The 15,086-nt window shown below is 41.5% G+C and overlaps 1 protein-coding gene across 2 annotated transcripts in view; it reads left to right on the top strand.

The window, feature by feature from the left end:
- The window catches only part of BICD2 (BICD cargo adaptor 2), a 50,959-nt gene that overhangs the window by 13,133 nt on the left and 22,740 nt on the right, over nt 1-15,086 (top strand). The window lies entirely within an intron of this gene.

The following is a 15,086-nucleotide window of genomic DNA, read 5'->3' as shown; positions in this document are numbered from 1 at the left end:
AATTACATTTTCCTGGGTGCCAATTTGCATTTAGCTTTGCTCCAAATCAGAAGACATTTGTTATAGGCTTCTGAGCAGCAATGGGCTACTGGGAGCCCTTGGCAGGGATCTGGCAGCCTTCCACCTGAGGCATGTCAGGTATCTGCTTTAGCAGAGTTCTCGGTGCCAGAAAATACAGCATGACACCTCTCTTGCCCTGTCACCAGAGAATAGCAGAGCTGAGGTCAGTGAGGATCTTCCTCTGCAACTGGGCCAGACTGATAGAAGAAGGCAGGAAGTGGGCAAATCCCCAATACTGGATCTTTGCCTAAACCAGCTGGGTCCCACCGGGCAGAGCTCTGGCTGGTACTGGCAGCTGAGCCCTTCTGACGGCATTGGCTCTTCAGTGCACTGTGGCAGCCCCACATACCCTACCCAATGAATGCCAGTGAATGAGGGGTTTGTCTCTGCAGAGTTGTAATGCAGCTGTGTGGCCCTCGGATTCTGCCCCATTGGTCCAGTGGCCTTGAGCAGCTGGCTGGGGACAGCATGGGCCGGCTTTCTGCTGCTGGCCTGGGGGCTGTCACTGACTGCCTGGAAGCTTAGCATGATAAAGGCTTTTCATTGCTGCCAGTGTCTGCCAACTCCTATTGCAATTAAAGAGTAATCTTTTCTAAATGGTGCTAAATTAAGGCTTAATCCTTCCCTCATGCCACATAAGAGGATGAATCCCTGGTTTTCTGGAAAGAGCTTATTGTTTGGGCCACTGCCCAACCAACCTGTACAACAATGGTCCTGGATGGTTTTTGTGTGGAGAGGACTCATGCTTTTTTATCGGTCTGCCTGTGGATGCGGCTCCAAAGTCCCCTATGAGGTGTATGGAGAAGTAGTTATTTACCACTTCCTTGTATGTCTCATACCATATGAAACTTGGGAGGTACCTGTTGCTGAAGTCCTGACCCTGGATGCTGTGGTGATGGGAGATGACTTTGCCTGTGACTGTGTGTGCTGAGTCCATGCTGTTGGCTGTCCACTCACTAGCCACCAGCCATGTGCTGTGTAAGAGTTGCATGAAAGCAAACAGTCCTGGCAGTATGGATTGGTTTGTTTTAATCAAGGCAGCTGTGTGTGTAAAACTTTAGTTTAAATTACTGTTGTTACGTGAGGCTACTGCCACAACATAAATGAATGAAGGGGGTTTAACTTTTCACTGCTCTTGGAATTGTTGATCTGGATTAATAAACAACAATTTTCACCTTTGGGGACAGGAGGAGACTTCCTTTTGAGCCCTTGTTAAGACTAGGCTTTTATGCCTCTCATTAGGGGAAACTACTGCGTAGAGCAAGATGCAGTCAAAATGTTCATTTGCTTATAAATATGTGGATTTGTTTAAAGAAATGCAGTCAAATAGGATGGAGGGAGGGAGCAGTAATGGGGACTCAAGTATGTGGGCAGCCCATCAGTGAAACATACCCAGAAGCTTGCTTTGATTCCATGTTTTTGCGCAAGTTCCTTGAGGAGAAAAAAGTAATTTGGAGATTTTCAGTGGGATTCTAGCAATAGGATCTGAAATATATCATTATATAAAATTCTCTTAAAATCCTTATTATTTAAGACTTTTTTTCCCCATCCTGTTCACTTATGATTCTATATAGCAGTGTCTGTAGCATTACTACAAAGATCAGACCTCATGTGGGCCTTCTTGATCTTTCTGTGGCCTAGGAGTAGATGGCTTCTGAATAGTCTGGTCCTCATTCAAGTGCAAGAGTGAGTGGTGCTGGCAGAGGGGTTCACACGTATCACCTCCTCAGGTGCATGACCTTCATAGAGATGGGCAAGTGAACCTTCATAGAGATGTTTGAATTATTAATAGAGGCAACAAAACCTGCATTGCATTCCTACTGATCATAAGGTCAGAGCTTAAATCAAGATGTGTTTATTTGTTTTAAGATGCATTTTCAGTTAGCAGCCACATGAAGGGCTTCTGGCTGGAGGTTGGCGACAGACATGAATGAATCTGTGACAGACATTCCCCATTTAAGAAAACAAAAACATAGGCAAAACAGAAGAGCTGATCAAACAGCTGTTGTGGTGATAAGTGGCCTTTGAAATAATGTTTGGAACAGTTAAAGAGTGATAGTCCCTTACATGTCAAAAATTCCAAATGAGGTTTTCTGTATGCATTTTTTTAAAAGATGATAATAACATTGATTTCTTTTCAGTGGATCTGGCACTGAGAGCACTGCTCAGGAATGTAAACATTCCTCCTGCTTCCTGCTGTTCAGCTCTGCTTTGCTGCAGTGTCCTGCCCTGCTGAAATCGGGTGTGATGAAATTATGAGCACAAAATAAAATCAGATCCATTATTTGGAAGAAAAATGCTTCATTTTTATTTTTGAGTAATACTTTATTGCCTCTTTATTAATACTCCTTATAAAAAGAGAATCTGAACTTAGCCCTTACCTCTGTGTATGCGGTTCTGTCTTATGTTGTTGCAATCTGGGATCTGCTGTCCATGGTCAAGATTTTGTGTTTCTCATGGTGGTTGTATTTATTTCCTACCACACAAACTACATAGTTCTGCACACCTTTACACAGGAGGTGTAAAATCATATAGGACGTGCATCAGTAGCACTTCATACCTGAGTTTGCAGTTGGAAGTGAATAACTGTGGAGATTCTTGTCTCCTGAGATGATGAAGAACATGTAATTATTTTTAAATTTGTCTGGAGGGGGAGAAAAAATCATCAGTTCTTTATGTGTAACTACAAAATCTCAATATTATTAATTGGAAATTAATTCTTTAATGAAATATAAGATTTATTTATGGTTTGACTTAGCTGTGTAAAGCTATTTTAGGAGCTCTATGGTCTGCTTTCAAAGTCTCCAAAATTCACAGACTTAATTAACTGTCATTTAATTCTGAATGTCCAAGGCCTTAGGATAAAATAACAATGTAGATTATTCAAGTTTCTTGTCTTTGACAATTTCCTTTCTGATGGTTTTGGCAGTTTCTTACTATGTGTGCTCTTCCAACTCTTCCTTGTTTTTCACTGGATCCTCTGAGGCACTGCTGTCATTTCAGGTTTCAGACCTTGGCCTTGGATTCCAAAGACTGAGCTTTTTCAAGACATCCTTTGGAACTTGTAATGATCCATATTTTTGTTAATTTCTTAATGTAGTTATTTGCTCTTGGTGTGTAGTTAATGTTTGCTGTGCAATTTTCTGAAGAGTTTGGTAATTCCATCTTTTCTATATTGAGTCCTACGAGTTTTTATGCATTTTTAACTTTAAAGAATTTTTAATATGTTTTTCTTCTCTGACAAGGCGCTATACAGTTCAGCCAATAATTAAAAAATCTACCCAACTTATCTTTACAGTCTTGTAACTAACAAAAAAAGACCAAGTCCGTGACCTTTGCCATGTCCGATAATAATCAGGCTCTTGTCCTGTTATTACTCAGTCATTTATTGTAACTAATTCTACTCCCTTTTCAGTAGCCAGCAATTGTGTTTGATTAATTTGAAATCTGAGGACAGATTGACAGGTATTCTGCTACAAAATGAGCAGTGACTGCTGTAATCCTTACAGGGCCCTGTAAAAATAGCTGCCAGCGTTCTTGCGCTGTCATGTGCTTTCTCCCTTCCTGTTCAGTGCTGCTGGTACCCCTGCAGGGATGGGGCCCTAAGGGAGGCCTCTGTTTCCTGTTTGCCAGTGTTTAAGTCGTGCACCGGGGCTTCACTTCCTCTTGTATTTTGTATCTCTCTTTCCTAATCCTCCCCTTTACTCCAGAAAGTGTCTCATGGAGTTGAGCAGACAGAAATGCACTTGTCCTCCCTTTTTTAAGTGATGGTAAAACCCCATCCTTGTATTGTTTCTGACACTGACACTACTGTCAGACAGACATCTGAGGGCACTGGGCAGTATTTCACCAGCTACATCAAGTATCGATTGAGCTATGTACTCCAGATTAACTGGTGCACACCAGTGACTTGGCCAAGTGGCTGTTGCAGCTGGCAGTTGCTCTCTACAGGGCGTTTGTAGAAATTGCATTTCGAGAAGAAGGCCAGGTTTTGTCCCTCTCCCTTCTTGCTTTTTAACCCAAACCTTTAAATAGAGGCTCAGATATGTTTAATGTTCCTGGATGTAGGTTGCAAGCAGAATATGTTAGAAGGAATCAAGAGACTCCTCTGGTGTTTGTTGAAAATACTGTGCTAGTAGGACACAACAGATTATGCAGTTGTATTTGGGTTAAACTGCCTGGACCTTTGCTTAAGTTCTAGAGGAGAAATAAATTTGTTATTCAGGTGTAATGAGTTCTTAATGAAAGGGCAATTAGATAACAAGAAAATGTCTGCTTTTGCTGTGCAGAACTAGCTACCATTGGTACATTGGATGAAATGCCTTGTGCAGTTGTGCATGTGTATGTGCGCACACCTCTGTGAGAATGATTGAAAACAACTAAAACTAGTAGTTTTAGTAAAACTAGTAGCTTGACTAGTAGTTTTGGTTTTTATAAAACTCCCTGCATAAAAGTACATGAACAACAGAGCTCATGTGAGCACACGTAACTTTGACATATGCAGGAAGTGATTCCACACTTAGCATTAGTCTCCTTTAATACTGCAGTATTTGAAAATCTGCTTAGGTATTTTAAATAATTAGTCGGAGATTTAAAAAAAAAAATTTCCCCCAAAGTGCCTCATGCCCTCGTTCATTCTGGTACCAACAACTAGTAGGCATTTATATGTACTGGGCTGTGTTTATGCAGCCATATTTCCGACTCCTTGTGGAGCAGGGTTTGTTCCCAGAAGCTTCTGTTATTTTCACAGCTAGGGGAAGCCACTATGCTGGTAAATAAGCAGCAGCATGTAATAAGATGTACATTACATATGTTTTGCAGGATGCAACTTACTTCCTTGTGTTATTTCTAGAGTGGCTTGCACAGCAGGCAAGCATTGTTCTTAGGAGGAGTCCTCTTGCATTAAGAGCTGTATGCTATTAGCTATTGTATTAAAAAAAAAAAAAAAAAGGAAAACATTTACTTGAGTATCACTGGAGAATTTCATGCTTACTGTTATCCATACAGTATGCTTGGGAAGCAAAGCCATTGAAGATGATGGAAAGTGTTTTCTATCACCCCTGTGTTTGTGTGCTCCTTTGGTTACCAATAATTAAAGAGTGAGTGGAAGCTGTGTCTTCTCATCCTGAACCTCTTAATCTCGCTCCCAGTTAAAACAATTGTCTTTTTGGTTCTCTAATATCAAGTGCTGGGTTGGCGCAGAGGAGGTGAGAGAGAGGTTAAGCTAATTTCTTAGCACTGTCTGCTGAGCCAGGGAGCAGGTTCCTTTGGTGCCAATTTAAACTCTTGGTTGGCCTTGTAGAAGTGGATTGTGCTCATATGTAATAAGTAATCTAGGATGTTTTATCTTGTGCTTTATTTTTATGTTCCTTTTATAGAAAAGTAGTTCATAATCTTGCGGCAGCTTTTTTGAATTCTGGAGTTAATCATGTTGAGGCATGTTCAGCAGGCTTTTACAGCCATAGATGGGTAGCCTGATTCTCCAAATTTCTATCATGTCACTTTGTTTCCTTACAGTATATTACTTTACAGGTACCTAAGGGGAACTGAGCTCTGCTGTAGGGTTGCGCTGCTGGGGCACTCTGGAAGGTATAATCCTTCTCCAGCTCACACCACAATATTTTATGGAAGGCGGTCTAGAATTATTTTGTGTGTTAACTGGGTTTTCTCCAAAGAAAGTGTAAATCATTATTTTAACAAAATGAAGGCCAGATCAAGGACTGGACTCTCGCCTGGGGCGTGCACAAATCTTCACCATTGCATGATGTTTTGGAAGATGCTTGATGTCAGTATGGAGTGGGCTGACACAGTGGGAAGTGATCTAATGTTTTGATAAGCCTCACAATTTAACTGAAGGTAACAGATCTCCTTTGAGCTGCTGTTTGTGAATCTATGCCTGCTGTGTAGTTTATGTTTGTGTTTGGCCCCTGGGAATATTTGTGTATGGGAGAAAGAGCCTGCTCCCAAACTCCTGGAAATGTGAGAGCTTTTGCAGTGGTGAGGAGCTAAGATCTGTGGGGCTGTACTGGCACCCAAGGGGTGGCTGGCCACAGGCTGTGTGTGGGCTGGGCTGTGGAGGTAGTGGTGCTGGTCTGGAGATCCAAGGTTGCCAAGAGGAACTCAGTCACAACTGCTACTTGCAAGGCCACACACATTCCCAGTGTGTATGCCTGACAGACTGCAGGCGAATTGTTGTGTTCAAATAGAAAAAGAAAGGTTTTTCATAAAAGTGTGTGGAGCAGCTAAACTATTCCATTTTGGTCTGGTGTGAAGGATAGAATGCATATACTGGCTTTGTAAAGTATAAGTTGGTTTTAGTAAGTTTATGAGTTGTCTTTGGTAGGTATAACTCCTCCTAACTTTAAATACAGACACATACATGTTTAGAGGACTGAGATCTCATTTGATTTTTCTTTCATGCTGTTGCGGGACCTTTTAGTGGAAATGTTGTGTTTTAACTCCATCCAGCCTCCAAGCCCCGCACAGCCACAGAATAGGTTACGGTGGTACCAAAATTGGCCAGATGGAAACTTTCTAACACGGTTTTGAGTATTAGAAAGCAGGCATTCTTTATTGCAGCCATGGTCACTTGGAGGATCCCTCCTCTGATTGAGTTCCCTGGTAAACAGAGATTTTATGGTACACTCTGATTACATATTCATTAGCTGGGCCTGCTTACTTGATGTGTATGTGATACTTTCTTTTACATAGTTGCCCTCCTTATTGGAATTCTTTATGAGTTCTTTGTGGTCTTCTTTGGTGGTCTTCAATTTCTGGTGTCCTTTTTAGGTAACTGTTTTTCAACCCCCACTTTTGAGGAAGTGTTCTATGATTGTTTTGCATGGCTTCTGCTTTGTCAGCCATATCTATTTCTCCAAGGTTGCATTGTTCCCTTTTTTTGATAAGAGTAAAAAAAGTATTGTTCTATTCTACTATCCTTATCAAAGATGAAGATGAGAAGGAAGGCAAAAGGATGTCAGCAGAGGTACTCCGTGGTGTGTAAAATAATGAAGCCACAGGGCTAGCTTCTCAGCAGGATAGTGGATTCCCCGTAGGGTCAGAGCACCCCAGGCAAGCAGTCTGAAGGCCGCCGGATACCTCAGCCCTTCAGGGGCTGAGTGCCCTAGGCCAGACTACGGCACTCAGGGGAGGGGGGGTTTGTAAAGTAGCCCACGCAGAGGAATTTCGATGGTTATCAGGCTCATTAGCAACCTCTGCCTCTGTTACACAATCAAGGCTCCTTTTGTTAAATTTTTCAACCGCTTTGGTTATAACATGAAAAAGGTGCATGTACACCGTTACAGAAAAATCCTGGTTAGTCTGTAAATTATATATTGTTTTTCCAATCATATGCCAAAAGGAATCTTTTGTAATTGTTTCTGTGTTAGTATCAGGAAACTGAGAAAGTATCCATTTTATAAATTTCTTTAGGTTAGTCTTAGAAAGTTTACCATTTGATAAAGAAAGGTTATTAGCAGATAAGATTTCTAGGATTAGTAAATATAAATCTCTCTCAATAAGGGATAACCCTAAAGTCGAAAATATCATCCCCATATTATGTATTCCCCTCCAGCAGCTAAAACGAGAAAAAAAGAAAAAAACCAAAAAAATATCTGAAAAATTTCTTGCGCGCTTGGCAGGTATAAACTTACATAATTCTTCAGCCGTGGGTCAAAGGAGCTGCTGGAAGGTGTCTGCTGGGGCCCTCTCCTCAGAACTTTGTCCAGATGTCTTTAAGTGAGGTTCTGATCGACCCCCTGCTAAGAAGTCTCGCTAGAACGTAAGAACAACTTTGCAGGAAGACACAAAAGAACGGCAGTTACAGTTTCTCAAAGAGAAATGCTGCTCCATCAGTGAAGAGTTTTCTTGTTCACCTGTTCGATGCGTCAGTTGTAAAATAATGAAGCCACAGGGGCTAGCTTCTTAGCTGAACAGCTGGTTCCCCGTAGGGTTAAAGCACCCCAGGCAAGTAGTCTTAAAGCTGGATATCTCAGCCCTTCAGGAGCCCAGACTACCACAGCCGTGGCCTCTTAGCAAGCTCAGTGATTGTCAGGTCTTAGTGAAATCAGCTCTTTTATGGTTTCAGCTCTTAGCTTGCTCTAGGGGCTTTGGCTGGCCATGGCCTCTAGGAAAGCAGACAGAGAGAAGGCGGCTTCAGAGTGTTCCACGATGGTTTATTCTGAGGGTTTCGCAAAGGGTCCGAATGCAGCTCTTCTAACAAAATGGGCCAAGACAGCCCCTTTTATAGGGTTAGGGGGCTTGGAAACTCACCAATTGTAAGGGTTAGGGAAACTAGCCTATGGGGTCACAGAAAGATAAGCAGGCCTGGAGGACCAGAGTGAGGACTCCTGGTTCAATTCCTATGACTCAGCAAATACCTATCTCTAAACATTCCTCCATGGAGCCTAGCCAGCCCTGTGCCTGCTACAGTGGTGCATTTGCTCAGTTTCCAGTGATTTATTGATCAGGCACTTACTGAATAGCAATGTGTATAATTTGATTATTAACACTAGAATAAAGTTTTTTCTTCTATGAATTATTACAATAAAGGCTGTGTGAGGCACCCTCCGTTGCACCCTCTGAAGGTTCATAACATATCTTCTCAGGACTAATTATGGGCTTTATTGAAATTATTCTTTGAAGTCAGCTCCTAGAGATCTAGTGTAATACTTACAGATCACTGCACCTGGTTTTCAGTTTCTAAAGATAATTTCATTGTAGATAATATGCACATCAAGTTTCTGCGCTATCATTTGTAATGCATGTCCTGACAGGCTCAAGTGCCTGCAGAGGAGAGAGTCTTAACAAGACACTACTGTATTTGCAGTCCATTTGCAGTCCTTTCATATGCAGAGGAAGATGACCCAGTGACTTGCTTAACAGGATCAGCCAGCATTGTGAATTGGCCTGTACAAATAAATAATTCCATCTAATTTAGCAGAAGGGTTTAAAAATGTGCAATTGATGATCAAATTTCCTGCAGTGTGACTTCTGGGAATAGTGAGTTTCAGCTATGTTTCGATACCACAGTGGGCAGGTAACGGGACCCTTTGCACTTGTAAGTAGAAATCTCTAGTCTTCTCTGCTATCTAGTTCTTAATTAGTGCAGATGTTCAGCAGCATCAACTCCTTCTCCTACACATTTACATCTTTCTTTCTTTTGAGGCTTGGTCTGGAGCTGTGTAGATGTTCCTGGCAGTAGTTCATTGATCTGTTATGATGCACAGCAGATCAATGAACAGGATAGCTTGTTTTATGGTCTTCCTTAACCCATCAGACCTAAAATTATCCTGAAAGGAGTACTTTTTTCTGTTGACTTGTGTGTCATTCCACCTCATCTTTCTCACCTCTCATGCACTTTTTCTTTATTTATAAGAAAGCAGAAATGAATGCTCACCAAAACTTCCATTCCTCTCTGGTTTAAACTCAGTAGAATGCAATCGGGTTCTTTTTAATTCTACTTCCCTGTTACAGTTATAGGAATTTTTCGTAAAAAACCCCAAACCAAACAAACAAAAACCAAACCAAAGCAAATGAAAAACAAAACAAAACAACAAAAAAAACCAAAACAACAAAAAAAACCAACAAAAAAAAAACCAAAAAAAACCCAAAAAAAACTACCCCACCAAAACTAAAACCCCAGGCCTTGGCTGAGTGCCCATTGAAGCTGCTCACAACAGCTGGACTTGCTGAAGGGCTCTGCAGGGGGCTGCTGGTTGTGTGGCTTTCCTGGGAAAGTGACTAATGATGAAGGCAGCAGCAGGTTCTGAGGTGGCCATGGGGAAACCATCCTGCCCATTGTCCCCAGAGCAGGGCTGGCTTTGTTCCCTTACACCAAAGGGAGAGAGCATGTGTACCTTGATCACAGTTTGGTGCCTGTTGCTGGAGGAGGGGAAGGATGAGTGGTGATCTCTGTTAATTGGTAGAAAGCCTCCTGAAAAAAAGACTTGAATCTCTCTTGAGTAGTGGTGGAGAGCAACTGAAGGAAAATGTTTTGTTTGATTTTTAGTCTCATGACTTTTATCCTTATTTTTTTAAAAAAGGGCATCTTGATTAATAGCACCTTTTATTACTGGGGGCTTGGGATCTGTTTAATTTTTATGGGTAAACCATTCTTTCACTGCAAAAGTAGCTAATGATAGCCTTCTAAAAGGGGCAGTTTCTGCAAATCCTTCTTGATCTTCAATACAAAAGAAACAGAAACACATCTACTAGAGTGCTCTCAAACCTCACCACAAAGGTGAATAGGCACCCCTGTGTGCGTTTCCTCTGGTGGTGGATGTACATGGTACTGCTCTTCTGGTGCATGCATGCACATGGGCATCACTGCTTTCCAAATTTGATTGAGAAAGGCAAAGGACTCTTTTCAGACAAGCTCTCCTTTATTGCCTTTCACCTGTGTTTATGTCAGCTTTTCTTGTCAATGAGTTTGAAACTAATTCCTCTTCTTCCTAATGTGCTTATTGGAGGAACTTGTGCACATTCTGGCCTGCTTGTGGTGGTGCAGTAGCCATGTTAATGGACCTGTGATAGCAAGAAGGGCTGAAGCATTAATTAAACATCACTGTGTGAGTGAAGGAAAGGGTTGATGCCTCATGCTGCTTCATCTGTTGAGGATGGCTAGCATCATATAGCAGTGTTTCACTGCAGAGAAAAGGCTAGTGTGACATTTACTAAGGAGTGCCCTTGCTGCTTGACATTTTCAGCATCCTGTGTGGCTGGATGCACAGTCTGGAAAATGGGGAGAAGTGAGGTGCACAGGCAAAGGAGTCTTCATTGGAGAAGAAATGAGCATGGGGATCAGTGATGTCCAGAAGTTGATTTTTATTGTGGAGTTCTGTGCTCTTTTAAGATTTTTCTCCCTCCTTATTTTTTCATCTTGTGTATGAGCAAGTGTCTCTCTCTGCTTCCTCCCTACTCCTTTAAATGGAGAGCACAAGTTCAGGTTTAGATGACAAATGAATTTTTAAGCAACTTATTTTATGAAATTCCTTCACTGAAATATTTGTGTTGTTTTCTGTTTGTTTGGGTGTATTTGTGCATGGCGTAGGAACCTCCCTGTGATTTTGACTGAGTATGAGTGGGATGTCACTTCCTCTGCTTGTTCATCTGTGTCATCTCAAGGCCGGCGGGCTGTGACTTTCCTTGTCAGTATGTCTGCTTTAAGCATCCATGAGACTCTCTTTCTGCCCTTTTCTAGTTGCTGTGTTTCGATGTGTGTAAAAAGACAGGTACAGAGTGAAAGTAATGCCCTAGAAACAGTGCAGGGCAGCCTCCAGAGCCTCTAACAGTCTTGGTGCAGCACCTGGATTCTGATCAGCTCTTGACAGGCCTTTAGGAACATTGACTCTTTGCAGACGTTAGTAGAGGGTTTGAGATCATACAGGGTTTGTTCAGAAAAAGCCCCTTCGAGCATCTCTTTGGGAGGTTTTATTTGATACTGGCATCCCAGTATTTTGTGTTCTCTTGTTTTTAGCAGGCTAGTTCAGGATCCCAGAAAATATGGAAGCATAACCAGCATACTTTGGATGACTTTTGGGCTAAGTAGAGGTCTGGAGTACAGATTATAGAGGCAAATAAGGCAGAACTGTTCTGATTTTCCTGTAGGCCTGAGAGTCTTGTTTTGAGCATGACTGAGATCAATCTGTGCATCGCCCATATCAAAGCAGCTGTTCTGAGAGAAGCATTTGGAATTCTCTAAGAAGCGTGTTTCAGAGATTCTTCACATTTCATGTGTTCCGTGAACAGCTGCACTGTGATAAAGAACTTCTTTAAAAAGATCATGTTTAAAATTTTAACAATTATTTTTAAGAACTTAATATGTTAGCAGTATGCTAAACTTCACAGAATTGGGAAAACTTTCTTCTCAAAGCTTGGAGTTTTATATGAAAGCTTCCTTCAATGCACTGGGTTTCATGCAGAAAACTTACCTGCATCTGCATAATTGGGATCTTGTTCCTCCTGCAACATAAACAGATGAATCTGCATGATCATCAAACCTAGAGAAAGCATCACCTTATTTTAAGTCTGTCTTTTGGAAATCAGTACTTTAAACTCAGTCTAAATGTAGCTTGATCCAGGGCTTCATTTGAAGTCAACTGGGTTTGACCATTTTCATTTCAGATTTGGAAGAGTCTGCCTCATCCATTTGCTGTCCAGATTCTTTTTTCCATTCATAAGTGTTGTGGAGAGCTTTAAATTCTTGAGATTTAAGACATTATCATCTGAATTTTGTAGTAATCTCCTTAGTTTAGCAATGATGTTTTCTGGGCTATTTAAGAATATGATAGTATGTATTTTCTACATATCTTGAGTCTGCTGATGTAAGTAATTCTGTAAACATGAAGTTCATTTAATAGCATTTTCAGTATGAATTTTGGTAAACCTTCACCAGCAAATTATGGTGAATTTTCCATATGTGTCAGGGATGTTGTAATTGGCCTTTGGGCAATGGTGTCTTAGTGTATTTGAAGGAATAGAGGAGAAGGACCTCACAGACTGGCGTAGCTGGTAGGGGATGGCAGCTTGACCAAAGGAAACCTGTCAGGGTTTCAGTTGATCTGCAGCTTTGGCAGCAGGTTATGAGCAAGGACCAAAAATTAGCATCTGAATGATTCAGTGCATTTGTACCACATAACTGTGAGTCCCCACTGGGAAATGTTCCATCTTTGCCTGGTCCAGAGGTAAATGGCTATACAAAATTTGGAGTTGTGTATGACAGAATTTGAGGTTGTGTGTTGGGGGTAGAGGTTCATATATGTTGGTTTTAGATGGTGTTAAATCCAAGGAGTGCTTTTGATGTGTGTCCCATGCAGCTTTCTGAAGAGATAGTTGTGAGTAAATTGTACCTTTTTCCAGAAAAGTGCTTTCCAGTGCACTGACAAGCACAGATGAGCAAATAGTAAGACAGCATTTTGGTTCATGAACTCTTTGATTTTGCTTTTGCCCTGATCTTGGGAATCTGGAAGATAAGAATTTTGATAATCCCTTAACAGTAAAGTCTCGTAATTCCTAGAAGCAGCTGTTGAGCAGAACATGATGTTTTGCAGCCTTCCCATCAGAAACTTTTATTTTGTGAAGAGATACTCCAAAGTCTGTAATCCCAGTATAACTGTGAACAGTTTTCTTCCCTAGTAGAGGGAAGTACAGTTTTTGGAAGAGGAGGAAGAGCAGGGTAACTTTGACTTCTGTTCCTGTGTTTTAGACAATGTTAAAGCAAAAGTAGATGGGCAGATGCTGGACTCCAGCATGTATGAAGGTTTAGGGTTTCATGCATAGCAGTAAAAAGTCAGTTTTCCTAGCTTGATTTAAGACAGGTCTGGGCTGTAGCTGTGGCAGGTAATTGCCCTGTAATTTTGCACAGTTTTGTTAAAAGTTACATTTCATGTTCTCCACAGGAATTATGAAAATGGCTTGTAACAGTGATGTCTGAGGTTGTTTCTAAGTACATATAAGAGAGATAACAAAGCTTGGTTGGAATGGAAGTGCTTTTCAAGTGTTGTCTTGTAAATGCACGCAGCTTGTATAGTTCCAGGCTGTCTGCCCTGATGACCATGACTCTGAAGGAGGTTTCTCATGTTCTGTGTGTGTCAGAGGCTGTTTCCTCACAGTTCTGTACTCCAGGCAGCAATACTCAAGCTAACTGCATGGTTTCTGCTGACACTTCACAAGCATGCTGGCTGAGAGCAAATAACAGCCTTACTGTGCAGAAATAACTGGAGCCCACAAGGAGCCAGCAGCATCCTTCAGTAGGTGTGACTATGAGCTTGTTTTTGCAGTTAGTGTGTGTGAGGACACACACTAACTGCAGAAACAGTGGGTTGGGTCAGCTGTGCCAGCTGGGACAAGCCATAATAAAAGGCAGTTTCTGAAAAGGGAGTCTGACTGCTGTAGTGAATGGAAAAACCTCTCACACAAAAAAGCAGTGATAACTTACTGAACTTCACCTTGCCATCACCTAGAGATGATGGCAAGATGATGGAGACTAGAGACTTGTGATTTATGTCTCAAAAAATAGTGATTGACAGCTGACCATGGGATTAACACCACACCTTCAAGCCTCTGAACAAAAATATGCATTCTTTTATGGAAATGTGGGAAACTTGTAAACTGATGAAAAGCTGTCATGTAAGAGTAAGATTTTATGTATAGAATTTGTTGTTGTAGGATTTTACTGAGGCCAAAAAAAGCATAAGCCTCTAAAAAATAAGGAGGTATTTTACATGGGTAACTCAAAGTTAGTAGCTCTTCCAAATTTACATTAGGCATTCTCCATTGAGGTTTAAGGTAATCCCCAGCTTGAAGAGATGATGTGGTTTCTTGCACCTTTCTCTGAAGCATCTGGCATTAGCCTCTGTAGAAGACAGGATATTGGATTTTTAAAAAAGTCTCATCCTCTATGGCAGTTTCTGTGTTTAAATACTCCCTGTCAATTGTGACTTGGGCAAAATGATGACATTTTCTTTCCTGATATTAAAGAAACCCATGGCCCAGTATCTGCCTTGGAACTTTCACAAGCAAATTAGTCATTATTTGTTGCAGCCAGAATTGCTGCTAATAAAGTCCAGGGTAAGGAAGCAAAAAGGGCCTTTGTATGGTATCCACAGATGTTTTCTTCAGCCGCCTGGTAAGATGTTCAGGTCCCAGGCACACACACATGGAACGTCCATGTTTCTCTCTCCCAAGGGACCCTGGGGGTGACCCTGGTCTCAGGGCAGTACAAAGATAAGGGCCAATCAGGGAATAGGGAGGGAGTGGCTCAGGGACATAGGAGCAAGGGAAGGAGACAGTGGGGTCTTAACAGCTTTTTGAGGGAAGCTTCTTGTGTGTCTCTAAACCAGGGAATGCTTCCCAGGGTCTCCACAATTATTCTTAAGAATCCATCCTTTAGTGACATTACTGAGCTCCTTGGTGGAATCATGCCTGGACTCTGAGGTCTGGCTGATCAGCTGTGGTTTTAAGCATCCTGAAACTTCCATTTGCTGTTTTGGCATCCTGCATCTGAGCAAATGGTGGTACTTCACTGG

This window comes from Serinus canaria, chromosome 12, assembly GCF_022539315.1.
Source record: "Serinus canaria isolate serCan28SL12 chromosome 12, serCan2020, whole genome shotgun sequence".
NCBI classification, from domain to species: domain Eukaryota; kingdom Metazoa; phylum Chordata; class Aves; order Passeriformes; family Fringillidae; genus Serinus; species Serinus canaria.
Note: the sequence above shows the minus strand (reverse complement) of the source record. Positions and strands in the feature narration are given on the sequence as shown.